Source organism: Bos javanicus, chromosome 26 (assembly GCF_032452875.1).
Source record: "Bos javanicus breed banteng chromosome 26, ARS-OSU_banteng_1.0, whole genome shotgun sequence".
In the NCBI taxonomy this organism is placed as follows: Eukaryota; Metazoa; Chordata; class Mammalia; order Artiodactyla; family Bovidae; genus Bos; species Bos javanicus.
Window position 1 is genome coordinate 4,601,244 of NC_083893.1, and position 20,417 is coordinate 4,621,660.

The 20,417-nt window shown below is 36.2% G+C and overlaps 1 protein-coding gene across 1 annotated transcript in view; it reads left to right on the plus strand.

Annotated features, from left to right (window-relative positions):
* Positions 1-346: 346 nt before the first annotated feature.
* Positions 347-20,417, plus strand: part of PCDH15 (protocadherin related 15) — a 1,038,229-nt gene continuing 1,018,158 nt past the window's right edge. The window contains exon 1 of the mRNA XM_061402659.1: positions 347-1,063. The gene's annotated coding sequence lies outside the window, so the exon portion shown is untranslated. The remainder of the gene's footprint in view (positions 1,064-20,417) is intronic.

Consider the following 20,417-nt stretch of genomic DNA (forward strand, 5'->3'; position numbering starts at 1 on the left):
CATGTGGGTAAAATTGATATGAACTTGCATAAATCCTAGACAAGAAACGGTATACCTGATTTAATAGCTATATTTTTCATAGTTAAAAATAACTATGCTTTTCCACCAGTTTTCATATCCATTTTCAAAATATTGTTGTCGGCATCTCATAGATCACAATATTGAAGAAATATACACTATTTTATAGTATGTTTCTGTATAACCTGTTAATGAGTAATATGTGCCTATAAGAACCAAGAAAATATTATTTTTAGCTTCTATAGAATGTGTGAAGTTTCCTTACGCCCTAAAGATATGAAGATGTGGAGGACTTGATATAAAAGGGTAGATTTAAAGGGGAGAGAGAGGGAGAGAGAATGATGAAAGGAGATTAAGAGACTATTTTGACTTGTCAGTAATACTGTCACGGAATGTAAGCAGCTAAACTTCTTAATGCTGATAAAGTAAAACAGCAAAAACAACCACACAAAAGAAAACAGAGAGAACCGCCAGACAGGCTAAGAGGACGCAGTACAATAAAGCAGCCAACACTGATGATCAGTGGGGCATCAATTTGTCTATCAGGTTGTAGCCCCTGCCACTAATTGGTGCAAAGAGCTCCCTGGTCGCTGTGTGGTTTACAGCCTTCAGCTCTCCCCTGCAAGGGCTGAAGCAGGACAGCTAATTGCTGTTGCTTCGGTGCCAGTGAATCAACGTGCTGAGCTAATAGCAACAGATAGAGGGCAGACAGATCCCTGCTAGCAGCTTAGAGTTAGTTGCTTGTGATAACTAAGGCGGTTGGCATATATCTCAGAACCCGGAGAAGGATGGTATGCCTTCTGGATTAATACGTTGAGGTTTTTGTTTTTTTTTTTTTTTTAAATCTCTAGTTACGTTTTTCTTGGTGATGTGAAACTGGATAACAATGCCTCCCAGAAACGAGAAGTGTGACGTGAGAACAAACCGTCTTGGACCTAGATTATGAACATTGGTTGTTTTGAAAGGAATGTGCAGGAGACAGCCTTTGCAAGAAAACTTGCTGCATAACCTTACATGGGCTAAAGATGAAACTTTAAACCGGCAAGTAAGTTTTTTCCCCCCTCTCTTTTCTTGGTCTTTCAAATTTAAGGCAGGAGTCAAGTGTGGAGAAAGTTGAGACTTTGTTTTAGCATAATAGATCTCTGTCAAGAGATCACTTTCTGTCAAGCCTGTTCAAAGACTTGAGCACTAATGATGAACGTGTAATTATCTGCTGGAAGAATGAGCACAACCCTTGTCCCCTCAACCTTCTGGATTATTATGTGGTATTGTAATTTTGTTGAGAAGTCAATGCAATTTTGGAAAGACACGTGCTTTTGAATTATGACTCTGTGGTTTGTCATTTAAAAAAAATGTAACTGTAATCCTCAACTGTTTTTCTTTTTTTGTTTGTTTGTTTCTGTCTCCCTGACAAAATATCGAAAAATGGTGTCAGCATTGACATGGTATATTCGATTTTTGTGTGTTCATGTACACGTGCATGAGGTTTTGTTTTGTGTGTGATAGTTGAAGGAGGTTAGAGTTAGTAGGCAAGTTGCAATGGCTAACAGTTTCACAATTAACAGAATTATATTTTGTGATTTGTAGTCATCTAGAGTATCCTGATATTTATATATAGATCTTTCAGTGTATTAGAGTATCAGCTCCTTTACAAAAATATTGGGAGCATTAACCATTTAGAATTTGAATCCAGGTGGACTTTTTCCTTGTAAAACAAAATTAATACTAGATGATACTAACTGCTTTCCTGCTTTGTGGTGTGGTCTTTACATTAAACACATACTAATGTGTCTCTAGCATGCACAGATGTTCATCAGTGTGATGGAGTTGTAACACAGATGCAGAGATGCATTTTTAACTTGAGTATAATGTAACGGCCTCATGTAAGGTTAACTCCAAGTCCATACTCATTCGCTTTCACAAGTAGAGCTAATTGTCAAATCTGGTAACCAAATACTTAAAGCATAGGGTTATTGTCTTGCTTAAAGTCAGGGAAGCAAATACTTTGTGAAAGAGGCACATTGTAAACATAGAATGCTTCCTGTAGTTTGCACACCTTGTGTGAAACTTTGTCTGCATGCTCATGGGAACTTATTTTTCACTGCAAATGGCTCCTCTGTTAGTTCCTTTAGTTTTCTTAGTTGTGGCTAAGTGTAAGTCGGTGCATTGATCTGTATGTGCAAGTCTTCAAATTTCAGCAACTCGATCCCCTTGACTGTGGACTCATTCTCCTATGAAATAGAGGTTCAATTTAATATGTGCCCAGTTGCACTGAGCGCAGACACCCTCATCTCTCAGATGGTGCAGTTATGTGCATTTGAAACAGGGAATGTGATTTCCAGCAGTTTGCCACAAAAATGACCCTTAAACATTAACCATTCAGGGACTTGAACAGATAAGCATGTGTGCTATCTTACTATTAGCTGCCTGTGTGGAATATTATGGGGTAAAGTTTTGAGTATCCTTTAGAAAGAGGTTTAAGAACTCTTGCTTTCTAAGAGATTTTTAAAATTATAGTATATCCATTTATGAGATTATTTGAGCTCACTGAGTGACTGAGCTATAAAAGTAGTTTAAAAATTAACAGTAATAATTATTATTCTAAGAAGAAAGAATTTAAGTTAAACATTCATTACAGACTTGTTTCTTAGTCTTTCCACATTTAAATTTTGTATAATCTGGATTGTCTTTTCGCCATCCAACTTTAAAGGCAAACATAAACAAGCCCTTTGTAAAAATTCCCCAGAATTTTGATTCAAAGCTCAAGTTTGAAGTTAAACTCAAAAGGTAATTATTATTTTTCTTTGATCAAAAAATGTGTGTCAGGCAAATGTGTATTGAGTAATTAATCTTTCCTCTAATCACTTGATCATGTGGGCTTTTGATACTGAATAAATAATGAGAATTTGTATAATCATCATACAAAGTAAAATTTAAAAACAATAAGGAGAAGGTGATGGCACCCCACTCCAGTACGTTTGCCTGGAAACTCCCATAGACGGAGGAGCCTGGTGGGCTGCAGTCCATGGGGTCATGAAGTGTCAGACACGACTGAGCGACTTCAATTTCACTTTTCACTTTTCACTTTCATGCATTGGAGAAGGAAATGGCAACCCACTCCAGTGTTCTTGCCTGGAGAATCCCAGGGATGGGGGAGCCTGGTGGGCTGTCATCTATGGGGTTGCACAGAGTTGGACACGACTGAAGTGACTTAGCAATCCCCTAAATGTGAATTTTCTAAAGAATAGGTAAGTATATTCCTCCTATTGTAAATGTACAGATATAATATCAGACAATAGGAACTTTCATCCCTACTTCCATGTGTAAAATAATACAAAACTTCTCTCAGCTATTATCTCAATTTTTTTCTAACAAGTATACATTTACATTTCATTGTAGCCTTAACATTGAGGGGAAGATACAGCTTTAAGTTTTACTCAGGATCCCAACCTATGAATAAATTCAAGATGGCAGAAAAAATAATTTCAACAGAAGACAGGATAATTTCTGGATGGAGTGGATGTGTTTATCAACTAAAAGTTTAATTTTACTTAAATTCTAAGAGTTGGTTATAGTCATTTTTTTCCCACTTTTTGAAGAGTTATTCTTACTCTTGTCATCACTCGTGTCTATGAACCATTTTGTTTTTCTCTGTCTCTGTAGATTCCACATGTGTCCATGGAGGAGGCTATAGAATTATGTAATATTGAAAAAATAGTGTTACTCAACCTGGGTGAATTATTTTTATTACTATTTTTATTTTAACTAAAAGTTTGCTTGGATATAGATATATTTTCTTTTGTACTGGGATTTATTTGTTATTAGCTTGTAATACCCCAGTACTCTTGCCTGGAGAATCCCAGGGACGGGGAGCCTGGTGGGCTACCATCTATGGGGTCGCACAGAGTCGGACATGACTGAAGCGACTTAGCAGCAGCAGCAGCTTGTAATACGGCAGACCATTGATTCCAAACTAATGATGACATATGGGGCTTCCTATATTAGTTTCATGCTCAAATATCACTGGTTGCATGAGGAAATATTGGAAGGAACTGTGGGAATTCATTAGGGCTCAAGTCAGTCTTGAGTGCGAAAAAGAGCTACTGTGAGTAATTTATGGCAAAATTATGTTCTCTTGGTAGAATCTCTGTATAAATTCCAAAAGTTCAAAGCACTCAGAAACTGAATTAATATACAGCCTTTTTTCAAATTGAATATTAGAGCCACTTAGATTGAAATGGTGACAGGACAAGAAAATATACATGGAAATTCCAAATGTAACCATTACCTCCCTGAACATGTGAGTGGATAAGGGGAGGCAGAATGAGGAGGTAGTTTTGAATATGAGTATGAATAGTATGGCCTTGAAGCAGAATCACCACCTGTGATGTATAAGCCATAGTGTCAGATTCTAAGGATCACTAAATGAATATTATTTTGTCTCAGCCTGCAAATAAATGAGACACTAATGAGCAAGATACACACACACACACACACACACACACACACACTTTCTCTTTATTAATTGATATAAGGAGTAAAGAAATCTCAGATTCTGGTATAAAGACAGCAATAATTTTCCTTCTAAGCCTTAGCACAGTCCCTAAACATCTCTGAAAAAGCCTACCAGAGTTTTTGTAAAGATCAGCCAAGTTAATGAATAAGAAACCTGTATGTTGCTAACTAGTAATCAATTAACAGTTAATAATTATGATTGTCTACCAATTCCTCAAGATGATTGTGTCTCTGGGTGTGTATATCTATCAAGTAATAACAGCAGAGACGTAATTTCCACTCTAAAGAATAAAAGTTTCTAGCTGAGCAATGTAATAGACAGATTTCCTTTTAGCTCATGAGTAGTTTAAAAGTTGCACTCAACCTTCAATATCAGATCATGGCTATTGAAACTATAAAGGTAAAAGGCAAAAGTAGTCATTATTTCAAGAAACTAAAGCATTTCTTTTCTTCTGACTGGTAAACAGAAAAATTCCAAGCTTGTTTATTGTGCTTCTTGATGGATAAGAAATTGACAGGAGGTGTAACTTTCTTTATGGCTTTGCGAGTGTAAGCAGTCTCAGGCTATGGCAGATGTGTAGTTCCTATTACTTTGAAAAGTCATTCATTCTAATGCTTATTGAAAAGGCGGGTTTCAGACAGAATTAAGCACTGTTTCCTGAATCGGGGAGGACAGCAGTGTGTGCGATGAAGTGCAACATTCAGTTGGGAGCCCAGCTAATGAATGCTCTCTCTGTTGTTTTCATGGAGGTGTCAGAATGAGCCTTTTCTGATTCTGCATCACTGAATCCTTATGGAAATGCAAATTGTTTATCCAAGGACAGTGACTTTCCTTTTTGCTTTACCATTTAATGGACTGATTTTGTCAACTTTGCAGCACATCACTAGAATCCAGAGAAGGTCCATTAAACTGGATGAGAGGTTATTTCTTTAGAACTTTAAGTCACTGACTGCGAGACAGAGACTAGAGATGTCCTAAAGAGATACTCACAGAGATACATGCTCAAAGAGAGTTATATAGGTAGCTACATGAAGAAGAGAAACAGAGAGACTCACAAGAAGAGAGATAAGTAAGTTAGAGACACAGAATGAAAGATGGAATAAACAGAATGGGAGCTGAGAGAGAAACTGAAATACACAGTGAGAAAGGAATGGAGTGAAGAGAAAGGTAGAAACAGTGAAGGAGCAAAATAGAGTCGGAGAGAAATGGACAGAAAGAGACAGACTGATTGAAAAATAAATGGTTAAAAAAGAAAAAAAGATAAAGAAAGGGGAATAGAAACAACAATTCTAAAAGCAGAAGCAAAAAAGGAAATTGAGGCAGGCAGACAGAGAAAAAGAAACAGACCAGATAGAGAAAGAGAAAAACCAAAGGAAGAACAAAGAGCCTTATTAATGCAAAGATGGAAAATTGAGACAAACATTAAGGTGAGGAGAGCAGATGGAACTGAGCTTAAATCTGTCCTAGTCTCTTTACTAATGGTGAGCTTGTTTTCTCACTTCTCAGCCTGGGCTTCTATATCTAAAATGGTGGCCAAAGATATAATTCACAGACGTAAAGCATCCTGGCATAGGAGATAAAACCAAGGAATGTCTTAGTAAACAGAGATTGATATTTATCATCATCATCACCATTTAGGTAGAATTTAGACAGTAAAGACTTGAGAGTCAGAACTCAGGTCAAATCTTGCTTCACCCCTTATTCTACATGTAAATAATTTAACACTGATAAACTATAGTTGCTTTACCTGTGAAACTCTGATATTATTTTCTACCTCATAGTCTTGCTCTGCAAATTAAATGAGAGCATATTTCATCTGGGGCTTTGCTTTGCACAATGTATTTTAGCAGTTCCACTAACTAGCTCAGTGTCCAGAATTCCATAAGTAGTCAATAAATATTTAATCAATGAATGCATATTTGCTCTAAATATTAGTTTCTACAGAGTAAGGAAAAGCTGAAATGATGTTTTGGAGTTTCAGTGTGAAACACTGCAATAAAAAGTTTCCTCTGTGCTTTGCAGAGAATGGTGGTATTAGTTCTCACAGTTGCTATAGTAGTGGTCTCCCTGAGTCCATTCTACTTTCTTAAGAACAACTGAAATAGTAGTTGTGACCATGAACATTTGTCTCATCCTCGTAATGACTTTTGGTCCTACTTATTTATTTACTACAAAGCCTGTTTGTAGAAAAGTGGTAAGAATTTAGAAAACAATGAGTGAATGTTTGGATTAAGAAGAGTAAAGATGTATGAGGGACGAGAGAAGGGGATCGTGGGACGCTTTGAAGAAGGATTCATGTATTAAAGGCCATTGCTGATGCCAAGAAGCTAAGAACTAAGAAATGAATGTTGGTTTCAAAAATTAGAGGTCATTACTGACTATGACAAGCAGTCCAGGTGCTATGATACTGGTTAAAAGATAATTGGCCTGGAAGTATTTTGGCCATTGTTTTATTATTCTTTCCTGATTGTTTTAATAGTTCACACTTTTAAGAGTTCCTTCTTGTTCTCTGTTACTTAAGTTGCTTTTTTATGAACATATTATCTTATCTCCATGAGGATATTAATTGAGTGCCTGCTGTGTACCAGGAACGACTCCTGGTGCTTATGTCATCCATTTAACCTCTTCAAGGTAGGTGATATAGTACAAATGTTCCCTCCCAGTTTACTTTTATTTTTTAATATCTCTGCATGAGTCCTTCACATAAAAAGCCTTCACAGTCTGCTAAACAACCTGCTATCTGATACTGTGAGCATGAACTAGAATGCTCTGTTTGGAGCCTTAGCTACATCAATGTGCTAATATTTTACAGAATGACAGCAAGGCTTTAAGACATCTTTGTAAGGTTTATTGTGAAACTTTCACTCAGGATATACTGAGTTCTGACTAGTACATATTATATAAATGCTTATACTTTAATATAAATGAGGTTTAAGAATAGAATACAATTCAACAGAGCTTCAGATAATAAGGCTTCACTTTATTGCTCTTGCAAATAGTTTTTTCAAATGATGGTGACTTCAATAGACAATATTGTGTGAAGGAGAAAAAGCTAAAGCAACAAGCATTTTTAGTATTTATGGAGGATAATACATATTTTGTAAACAGTTGCCATTTGGATATAGATTACTTTTTCTTTCTCACTTTTTTTATACATTAATGTACACACATGTCTGTGTGTATGTCTATGTGCACATAAAGTGCTTTTTTAGAGCCTATTTTATTTTAATAAAAGTTGTAGGTGTGCATTGTTAAAAAAAATCCACTTGTGCATGTAGTTAAATATGAATTTTACTTTTCAAGTGAAGTCTCCTTATTTGTTCAATCCTTTACTCTGGGAGTGTAGTATCTTTATTTTTGTCTACATTTCTCCATCATAATATACTTATGATTCTTTCTCTTCATTGATTATTTATCTCCTATGATAGTACTTAAACATTTGGCTGCTTTATGCCATCACCACCTTTTATCCCCTCCCAAGTTCCAAATAGAAAAGCATATTATAAATTCTAGTTATTTTAATATGCTAATCATATAACAACAATGGGCTGTGATTTGATTTTCTAATTTTTGTTTTTCTATTGTAAACACATTGCTTTTTCGTGCTTACTTTTTAAAATATGCATCTTTAATATCTTGTGCAACATTATACAGACTATTCCAGGCAATAAATCTTTCCAAGTCCTCAAAAAGATTGATGCCTTGGTTCCATTTTTTTCCCCAAATCGGCAGCCCTCCTTTCAGTTATATTTTGACGCAGACTGGCATGGCCTCTTTGCCTCTGAGTGGAGTGTAAGATTACACTGGTATGCCACAGCCACTCAGATTGGGAGTGGGGGTCTATCTTCTACTGAGCTGTTGCTGCAGGATTGGGATGGAAGTTGACTTCCACTGAGTCCTGCTTGGGTTGGACAGGGAGGTGGGAGTGAAGTCCACAGATTACAAGTGCAGCCTAGTGCTGCCTCCCTAATTAAGTCTGCCTGGTTCTGGGTCAGAGTGGAGGCTTACCTGGATTACCTGGTGGAAGATCCCTCTGGCAGCATGCTCAGGGTGAAACTGGGGGAATCAGAGCACCTCCAGCTTCTGTCCAATGGGGAAGAGAAGAATAGCTCCCCACTCCACCAGGACTGTACCCACTCCATTCAGGCCAACACTACTGTATTAGTCAAGATTCTCCAGAGAAGCAGAACAAATGAAAGTTATATGTATCTTCTATTTAGAAAGAAAGATAATATGTATATACACATACATATTTATACACACACACACACACACATATATATATATATATATATACACCAAGGAATTAGTTCATGCAATTATCACGCTCAGTCGCTTGAGTGGTGTCCAACTCTTCGTGAGCCCATAAACTGTAGCCTGCCAGGCTCCTCTGTTTATGGGATTTTTCAGGCAAGAATACTGAAATGGGTTACCATACCCTCCTCCAGGGATCTTCCTAACCCAGGGTTTGAACCCACATCTGCTGCATTGCAGGTGCATCCCTTACTGCTGAGCCACTGGGGGAGCCAGTACAATTTTGAAGCCTGAAAAATCCCAAGATCTGCAGTGTACAAACTGGAGACCCAGGAGACCCAATGATATTCTAGTTCTAGTATGAGTCTAAAGGCAGATAAGACCAATACCCAGTTAGAAGATAGTAAGGCAGAGAAAGCAAATTCTCTAGTTTTGTTGTTGTTGTTGCTGTTGTTGTTCCTCAGACCTTCAGGGAGTTGCATGAGGCTCACCCAGATTAGCAAGGACAATCTATTTTGCCCAGACTACAAATTTGAATGCTAGTCTCATCAGGAAGTACCCTCACAGATACCCTTAGAATAATGTTTGGCTAAATATCTGGATGCTCCAGCACCCACCCAGGTTAACACACAAAATTAACCAAATTGGGAAATTGGATGGTGGCTACCTTATCCTCTGGGAGAGGAAAGGATTGCTGGTGGTAGGAAATCAACTTCCTACTTTACCCCACTGAAATACCTGGGGAGAAGGAAGGAATCCAGTTTTCCCCTTGGTGTTTGATTGGAATAGGGTAGGTATAGCAGCCTTTTCCCAGTTCTTTAGCTGGAGGATGAGACTTTTCTTGGAGTTTTGGGGTCTTTACCTCTTGGCAGTTCCATGTTGGAGGCTTCTCCCAGATATGTGGAACACAGTAAGAAAATCCAGAGGGCTCACTGTCTTTTTGAAATAATTCAGTTTATTCGCCTTGAGGATGCTGAGTGGAAACAGCTTGTAGGCAGGCAAGAGCAGAAACAGGGTTAAGGTGTAAAGCCCATAATCCAGGTGAGAGGAAACAGTGGCTCAGACTAAGGTATCAGCATTATGAATGGACAAAAATAGTTTTATTTGGATATATTGTAAAGATAGAACCAATATAAATGTATTGCTGACTTGAATGGGGTGTATGAAAAAAAGAGAGGGAACTTCTTGGATGACTCTCAGATTTTTGGAGTTGTCCCTAAGACGAATTCTGAAAGGTATTAGAAAGGCAAATCAATATTTGATTTTTCATCACATCATATTTGAGATGACTATAATATATTCAGATTAGATGACTCTGCAAGCTCAAAGGAAAGATTGGGCCTGGATATAAATGTGTAAGGAAAGAGGTCTGAGGATTATGCCCCGGAGTCTTGGGAAGCCATTGCTGCTTCCAGGAAGATAAGAACTGAGAAAGAAACATTGGTTTCAGAACGTGCCAGTCATTAGTAATCATGAGAAGGAGTCCAGATGCTATGGTATTTGATTAAAAGGCAATTGACCTGGAAGTATTTTGGTTATTATTATTGCTATTTTTTCCTCTGTGTTTTTATTATTTCACATATTTACAAGCTCCTTCTTGTTCTCTGTTACTTCAGTTGCTTTTTTAGGAATGCATTCTCCTATCCCTGTGAGGATATTAGCTATAAGTTTATTTAACTTTTGTTTGGCTCCCTTTGTTATATTTTCTTTCCCCATCCCTACCTTTCATTATGTGTACTGCTTTGTTCTTCTTTTTCCAGATTCTAAGTTTTCCTCAGAGAAACTGATTGATTATTCATGCCTCCCTACTCACATTTAAAAATTTATTAGATTATATATGTCATGGAAATAAATGTACTCTCACATGTAATTGCTCCATGTTTATATTTTTGTTTATGTAACTTTGTGTGGGTGGTTTTATGTCAATAGTGTATAGGGAGTCTGAAAAAATGATATTCAACACATGGCTTCCAAATTCTCTTTTGAGGCTCTGCTATCCAGACAACCTTCTGTGGAAAACAAACAGCCAGCAAGGAGGGGATTATGGGTCAAGATTGGACTGAACAAGGCTCATGGGACTTCCTCTTATATTCCTTTACCTAGAACTCAGTCACAAGGCCACTTTTAACTACAAGAGAAATTGAGACAGGAAATCTTGATGTGTATCCAGAGGAGAATGGATTTTTTGAAAGATAGTTGTGTGTCACTGATGACATGGCACAGAAATGTTCCTTCACAACCCTCTGTGTATGACGAGCACAGGGCTTGTCAATAGGTAGGCTTTACTGTGATGTATGAAGCAAAGTGATGGCCTTGTGTTTGATGACTCAGTGTGGGGCTCTGTGACAATGCCTTCTGGAAACTCTCTAATCTCTAAGCTATGGGACAAAATGAGATGTGGGGAAGATTGCTCAGAACCTAATTATTTAACCAGAACCCTTGTACAAGCTATCTCTGCTGACACCAGTATCCTCCTCTACTTTTCACATCACTCCAGTATACTGAGCTTTTCATATATTCTGTAGAGTCAGTTGGCTGTTTTATTATCATGTCTCTCCACTTGTGCCATTTGCAATGTAATTTTCTGTCCTCAGCTAAATAAGTTACTCATCTTCCATTTGCAGATTTAAACAATTTTGACCCTATTAAATATATGTTAATTCCTTGCCAGTAAATTAGATTTGCAGTTATTAAGTCACCTCAAGTGTCTGTCTTTTGCTTAAAGTATGCATGTGTGTGAATGTGTGCACACACACACACTGGGCCAGTTACTATCATACTTATTTCTGAGGTAGTAATTTAATGTTGAGCGTGGATGTTGGTGACATAGCAAGAGGAAGGAATAAGCTGTTACAACAGCTCACCAAGAAATTCTCTCTCCTGCAGCTTTTCAACAAGTGACAGGTAGGAATTTAACAAGGGACAAAAAAGAAACAAGATCTTTAGATAAAGTACAGCTTTCACAAAAAAAGTACATCTTTGGGTGGGTTTTTTTATGTTTTACTTTTTGGAGGGTCAGAGCAAAGAAATTCTTGTAATTGTTATAAAATGTCTTAGTTGTCAAATAGATTTTAAGTTACAGATGTTTTTGAAGCCACATACTATGTTAGAAGTCCTTGTTTTGTCCTTTAGGGAAAGACAGCCACAATTTCTGAAATGATCAATATTGCCTTCTATCCTGCGTAGTTAGGATTCTTCTTATGGGGAAGTGATAGTTTTGATTGAGATCCTCATGTAGGAAATGACTGAGTTCCTAGAGGTCTTTGATTCTTTAAAAAATTAGAGTTGGAAGTGTGAATTCAACTCCAAATTCTTTGACCCATTAAGTGAATTATTAAAGTAGTTTCACTATTCCCATTACAATCAGGCTCCCACTCCCCCTACTCAGCTGGAAGGCCTAATACCAGTATCAGCCATGACCTCCTATCTGCTAAATTCAGTGGAAGATTTCAATTGCCTTATATTCATTTATTTGCATTATTCAATTTTGCTGACTATTCCTTGATCTTTGAATTTTTCTCCTCATTTTGTTTCCCAACATTTTTGTTTTATTGTTGTTTTTATTTTATTATTTTTTTAATCTTATTTCTCAAGACATATTCCAGATTCATTTTCAGGCAATTCTTTTTTTCTATGAAGGTCTTAGATGTTAATGTGCTCAGACATATTTCCTTACATTTTTTCTCTTCTCTTATTTCATATTATTGATACTTCTCATTTATTTCATCCACTATTAAATTCTTAACCATTTTCTGTCTGCAGATGGCAGCTAAAATGTAACTCTAACATCTCCAAATTTCATTCTTAAGTGCAGATTTGCAAACCTGAACTGGAACTTCCATTTGGATATCCCATGAGTAATTAAAATTCATTAAGTGTGAAACTAAATTCATGATCTTAGCCCACCTCTGCTTCCTAACCTTTCCTTTTACTTTCCCACGTTCTCATTTCAGTGACTAATGACAGCCAACATGAAACTGTACCAGTTTAGAACCTTGTGTATCAGCCCTTGATTTTCCCCTCTCCCTTTCTGCTCCTGTTCATGAACTGCCAAAATTATTCTGTCAAGTCTACCTCCCTAATAGTTTTAGAGTCAAACTTCCCTTCCATCCTTTTCTTAAATGCCTGATCATTTCTCACTTACTGCCCAGCTCATCTGTTTTCCCTTTCTCCATTTCCTATGTCACTCTCCTTCCTTCTCTTGGCTTCTTTTTTTCCTCTGAAAACTGCCGGTCTCATGATATTACTACCTTGCAAATATATTTCAGTGTTTTTTCAGTCTATTTATCCATACTCTCCCTTCAGTTCTCTCTCTGCCTAATCAATTTTCTTCAAAAGAAATTTGAAGAAATTGCAATGCACTGTTCTGTGCAATTAAAAGTCCAGATATGTAGATCTGAAATGCCATAAGCATTTAAGCTCAAAGGACTCTGAGATACATCTTTTCATTTGCTTTTTTGGCTAGTTGAAGCTGTTTTCAAAGTCCATATTTTGGCTATTAGTAGCTTTGAGCTCATACGATTCAGCATGTAGTACAAGAGAAAATAAAGTTCATACTCTGATAATTGAACCCCACAACTCTATATAGGATCTACTTGGCTCTGATATACCTGAATTGATTCATGTACCTTGTGAGGTGAGGGTGAAAAATATTGGCTGGCTCATTCTAAGTCATGACTACACTCTTGGTTTCTGAAAAAGGGTCAGTTCTGGATAGTATAGACACAATATGAATTGGTCTGCAAAATAGAATACTTGAAAATAATTGAACTGGTAAACATTATAATCATTCCTTACATTAAACCAAAATATTTATTTTTTTAATACTATGTTGGCTAACATATAATTATGTGTAAGTCTTTAGATATGTTCCCTAAAATTTCAAAGGTAAAAATTTAAAACTATATATAGTTTTTAGGCAAAAGACTGTACTACATATCATGTATGCTTATCTATATAACAGTCACAAATGGTATACATTAATAAATATAGACTGTCATGTTTGATCATTCAGATTCTTATGAAATGAATTTTCTGTTTTTATTTTTATGTAGAATATTTAAAAAAAAATATTTTATACTTTGACATATGATATAAGCTACTTCCAACATGTATTTGTCATCAATTCTGTAGAGAATTTTTCTCATTTTTGAAATAGCTTAATTAAACAATTAACATGATGTGATTTGAACTTCCCTGGTGGCTCAGATAGTAAAGAATCTGCCTTTAATGTGGGAAACCTGTGTTCAATCCCTAGGTTGGAAAGATCCCCTAAAGGAAGATATGGCAACCCACTCTAGTATCCTTTAAAAAAAAAAGAAAAAACTCATACCAAACTCAAGGTTATATAGATTTTATTCTTTAATAGGTATGATTTTGCATTTTAAAAATTGTGTTTGTGGACTATTGAGTGAATTATTGTGTGAGTTAGAGCATTTGTGTCTATGTTCATTTTCCCACGTGGTTTCCAGTTGCTTTAAGTCCATTTGTGGACACATTTCCTTCCTCTATTACACACTTCCTTCCTCTATTAAACTCTGTCCCATTGACAAGTCACTTGACTAGATTCACAGGGGTCTATTGTCATGCTTTCTGTTTTGCCTGGAGAATCCCCATGAACAGAGGAGCCTGGCAGGAAAGAGTTAGACACAACTGGGAGACTAAGCACAGCACAGCACAGCATGGTGTAATTCACTTGTAAAAGGGAAATTAAGTATTACTCTTTTACATCAAAATTGACATCTGTCTGAAGGTGAAATCTTCACAGGCAGATAGTTTAAGGGTACCAGTTTTTAATGTTACTGTTCTAAGCTAGACAAGCAAAATCTTGAACTAACAACCCCAGTGATGTTACATAGCAATATTTGATATCTTTTCATAGTTATCCTTGAAAGGAATTAGCAAAGATAATTTCAATGGGTGCAGATTATAAAAGCACAGTTGTAGTGATATGGTAGTATCAGGACATGTCATCATTGTTTTAAAACAATTGTTATTTTAGTAACATATATGCTAAGAGGAAAAAAATACCAGTCACCTAGTAAAGAATAAATGATTAGAAATTACGGTATGTCATTTAATGTTTTGACATAGATTCAATAATTCATAACTTTCCATATTCTTAGAGCATCTTCCTAATTAGAAATTCTGCTACTCTAATTATATTTTTCATATTTATATTCACAACATCAGTGACTTGTATGATACCAACAAATGTTTGTTAAATGAATAAATTAGAATTGTTTTTCAAGACAACTTTTTCCTGTGACTCATTTGGACTTTGTGTATTTAATTTCTATAAATGAGAATGATATTATACACAGTTGAAATCTGACTTGCCTGAATTTTTTAGAAAATACTGCTGACAATATTTTGCCATGTTTTTATTTGGGCTTTGAAAGAGTCTTGTTAGAGTCTTCCATTAGGAAGATATTTTTCTAAAAGCTCTTACTTTAATTGGTAGTAGATAGTGAAGCAATATCACAATCAAGTGCCTATTCTTGGTGATTATACATGTCATGTGTGATTCATTCCAAAGCTACATTAGAGGCTTTAACTGTGGACTCCCCAGTGATGTGATCCTCTTAAAATATTTCCTAACAGTGATATACTGATGAGTTCATGAGAGTCATGTTCTCATTTAGTTGCCAGCTTCACTTCATACATTTTAAAATCTCAGAATGATGACTGATGGTGATGATGAGACTTTTACTTCCTGTAATCCCAGAAATCAGTCATTTTTTTCATGTTAATGTACTTGGAGAAGTGAAGGAGAATATTATGTCATAAGGGAGACCACTCAGGATATTTGTTGAGTGAATATATGGATAATTGTAGAATCTACAATAAGCACTTCAGTCTATATCTCTAACAATTTAACAAAAAAATAAATAGATGAGGAAAGAAATCTTTAACAATGTATTATCTGCTTCTTACATATATTTAAATATTATTTATTTTTTCACCTAAATTGAAGTTAGAGATTATTTTATCTTAGTATTATTAATATTCAATATTTATTAGTATTAAAATATCATATTTTGTCTTACTGAACCAAAAATATATGTAAACATATATTTAAGAAATTCTGTAAAAATCCCTGTAAAAATTTGAAAAATTTACTTGCTATTTTGATGTCTTTAGAACTATTGAATAGATGTAAGCATCTAAGGTAAGATATCCTTATTATGTAGTAGTAGCTAAACAAGGATCCTCATTAACAAGAATTATCAGTTCAGTTCAGTCACTCAGCCATGTCCAAATCTTTGCAATCCCATAGACTGCAGCAAACAAAGCTTCCCTATCCATCACCAACTCCTGGAGCTTGCTCAAACTCATGTCCATCAAGTCAGTGATGCCATCCAAACATATCATTCTCTGTCATCCCCTTCAATCTGTCCCAGAATCAGGGTTTTTTCCAATGAGTCAGTTCTTCACATCAGGTGGCCAAAGTATTGGAGTTTCAGCTTTAGCATCAGTCCTTCCAATGAATATTCAGGACTGATCTCCTTTAGGATTGACTGATTTGATCTCCTTGCAGTCCAAGGGACTCTCAAGAGTCTTCTCCAATACTACAGTTCAGAAGCATCAATTTTTCATTGCACAGCTTTCTTTATAGTCCAGTTCTCACGTCCATACATGACTACTGGAGAAAACATAGATTTGACTAGATGGACATTTGTTAGCAAATAATATCTCTGCTTTTTAATATGCTGTCTAAGTTTGTCACAGCTTTTCTTCCAAGGAAAAGCATCTTTTAATTTCATGGTTTCAGTCATCATAGCAGTGATTTTGAGCCCAAGAAAATAAGGAAATAAAGTCTGTCACCACTGTTTCCCCATCTATTTGCCATGAAGTGATGGGACCAGATGCCATGACCTTAGTTTTTGAATGTTGAGTTTTAAACCAGGTTTCTCACTCTTCCCTTTCACTTTCATCAAGAGGCTCTTTAGTTCCTCTTCATTTTCTGCCAAAAATATATACATTTTTTTTTCCTGAATCTCCTGTGAATGATAACTGAATGAATCTAATCTTTTCTAACCTTCAAAAACATGGGTAGTCTATTTAAATGAGAATAGTATGATCTTTTTATCTATATTTTACTCCTTAGCTGAGAAAATTCACCCAAGCCCAGATCAGACTTGGCTGGTAAAATTCTCAAAGGTAAAGCTAGATTTTCTCTGTATATTCTATTAATAATTTATAGATATGAAAAAAATAAGTATGAATAATGTGCATCTGTACATGAATGGAGGTAAATATATTTGCTGAAGACTGATCAGTTTAAAATATCTATTAACATTTTGGTTATTAGTATTATCATATGACTCTATGTTGAAGAGTAAAATAGCAAACTTTGCATTAATATGCCCCAACTTGATTTGTTTACCCTGAATAGCATATAGACTTAATACCCACAAACTTAACAAGTAATGGTTTCAGTTATAATTGCTTCTGACTTTATGTCTTTTTTCATTATACTACTCTTTTCCTCTTTAAGTATATTCATGTATTTAAATGCATAATTGCACACAGTAGTTGGTTCTTTATATTTTCAAAAAGTTTTTAGAAATTTTGACTTAATATGGTAATCAATTGTCATTTTTAAGGAAGTGGACACTGAAGTGGGATGGGTGATCAGATATTAAAAATCAGTGTATGAATCATGTAATTGTTAAATGTTGCTAAAATAATGTTGCTAAATAATGCCATGTTGCTTAAATAATGCCATGTTGCTAAAATAATGCCATGTAACAGATGACCTGAAAACCTCAGTGTCACGAAAGAATAATCCATTGTTGCTTATGCATGTGAGATAGTCAACATGGCAGCTCTGTTAACAAGACTGGGCTCACTCATATCTGAGAGTGTTGTCTGATATAGACTGGATTTAACTGAGAATACTGGGGCTAATGGCTATGCTTCACATCTGTCTTATCCTCTAGGCTATGATGGAATATTATCAGGTTGTTAAAAAAAAAAAAAAAAAACAGATACAAAAAATTGGGCAAGTTCAAATACTTGAGTGCTCTTCAACATTTTCATCAGTTAAAGCAAGTCGCATGGCTGAATGTAGAGTTGAACTGGAAGGAGGCTGCAAATTTACACAGCAAAGGAGAGGACACTGAGAATGATGAAGAATAAGGGCCTTTCAGGCAGTTTATGTCTTACCAAAACATATAGCTCTGGTTACCTCAAAGTATTTCTGTTAGAAAAATATTATAAAATTGTTTTATGGGCTTATATGGCATTTTTTCATTTGTGGAGCAAAGAAACAGGAAATTCAAGTAGTGGTTCACACTTGGAAGTCAGGTGCATAAAATGTCCGAGAAATGTATCTGTGAGTAGAAGGACCACAGTAATTGAAGTTATTGGAATTAATGGAGTTCAGGATCTTGTTCTAAAGGAAGACAGGAATATACTATGTGGTTGCTAGATAGTAGATTAGAAATTAGGGGCAAAGTAGCATTCCGGTGCTCCAGAGTAGGCCACCAGGCACTGCAGACCATGGAGAAGAAGATGTGGATTGCCAGAGACCACTCACACTGCTGGTGCCATGAGATACAATTTCAGCAAGAAAAATTGAGGGGAAATTTACCATCTTGTCAGTTGTGACTCTGCCACCAGATTCTGGAATGGAATGAGAAATTGATATCTAAAACCCTGGGGACAGGGGACCCAAGGCTGTTGATTTGTGTCGTGGTGATTTTAGTCTAGAAAAATGGTGAATCACATAGGACCCTTTCTCCGACTTACAAGAAGAATTGGGAGGGGAGCGTGGTAGATTTAAATTTACAGCTGGGACATGTAAGAGTTTTTCAAAGTTTTGTCCCCACGTTGTTTCCATTTCAGCTGTAGGTCTCTAATTATAGGAGGAAAATGTTTAATATTTCCCCTTGAGATTGAAATTGAAAAATTAAAATGAAGATTTCTCCAGAGAACAATGTGCCTTTTTTTTTTTTTTTTCTTTTCCTTGCATCACCTGAATTTAGACAGGAATGGAATAGAGAGACTTGAAAGATAAGCAGTCATTTACATTTCGGTTGACACCCAAGCTGATTACACAGAGGAACTGGTGAGATTCTGTCTTGAGGGATAAAAGAATGCACTTCTTAAGAACATTTGTTTTGACCAACAGGGGATTCAGTTTCACTTACCTCAAGTATGCAGAGTATTAGCCCTGCCAATTGTTTCTTAAATAGCCCCTCAAGATGGGTATCGGATGCTTAATAGGCATTGCCATGTCTGGGAACTTATTAAAGGACTAGAAAATGAAGGTAAGAAAGAGGAAGTGAGTCGGGGAGAAAAGCAAAACACTTTTTATTCATATATTAATTCTGAGGTATAGGGTTAGGTAGAACATGAAGAACGAAGAGACTGAGGCAGCCTCCCGTAGGTCAGAAAAGATTAAACAGTTACTTTTTACTAGCGTGAAAGGTTATAGAATAAGCCATTACTTGCCAGAGAGAATAAATAAGAGAATAATACAGTTTTATACAGTGGGAATAGCTTTATGTTATCTTTGCTTCTTTTCTTGTTTTCCCTTCTCTCTGTCTTTCTCTGACCTGATTTTTTGGGTCACATTTGGGTATCTGAAGGTTTATTCTGTTCTAAAATGCACACATACTTTTTTCCTAATAAAATCAGAGTTGTTTCAGGGCTTAGAGAAGGACTGACAACTGATGAGACTGGTGCTAATTCATTAGTGAATTAGCATGGGACTGCAAAGGGACTAGAAGAGGTCAGAGACAGATTAAAATAACATATAAAAATTCATTCATTCACCTGTTATCAGATTCTAATTATTCAAGACCAGAACCAGTTTGGTATAAGAATATAAGGAGAGCAAAAAGCTATGTGACGTTCTAGTGTATGTTGATACACATACATTCCTACTGCTTTTTGTCCTATATCCATTTTTTTCCTTCTGATAATAGCACCCTAATTTTCCTTGGGAGATACCCCTCTCCCATGATTAATTATAATTCATATAATTTGATTAGTGATGTCCACCCTACAAGTATTCCATGTAAACACAGGAACATGCATGATGAGTCAAAAACACAGTGATTGATCAGCATAGGACATGTCCTAATTCAGGCTAAACAGAGCCAATGTATATCACACCTGGGAATTTTACTCCAAGTGTCTACTTCTACTGGAATATATACACATATGTCCCTGCATGTACCATGTTTAAAAAAAAATAATGAGTGTATTCTCTCAGTTCAGTTCAGTCGCTCCGTCATGTCCGACTCTTTGTGACCCCATAAATCACAGCACGCCAGGCCTCCCTGTCCATCACCAACTCCCGGAGTTCACCCAAACTCATGTCCATCGAGTCGGTGATGCCATCCAGCCATCTCATCCTCTGTCGTCCCCTTCTCCTCCTGCCCCCAGTTCCTCCCAGCATCAGAGTCTTTTCCAATGAGTCAACTTTTTGCATGAGGTGGCCAAAGTATTGGAGTTTCAGCTTTAGCATCATTCCTTCCAAAGAACACCCAGGACTGATTTCCTTTAGAATGGACTGGTTGGATCTTCTAACTCTCTCGAGTTAGTTTAAAATGTGCCAAAGTGCCGTTAAATTTGTTTGTTGGTTAGATACAGAGCAACCAAGGTCAGTGTTATA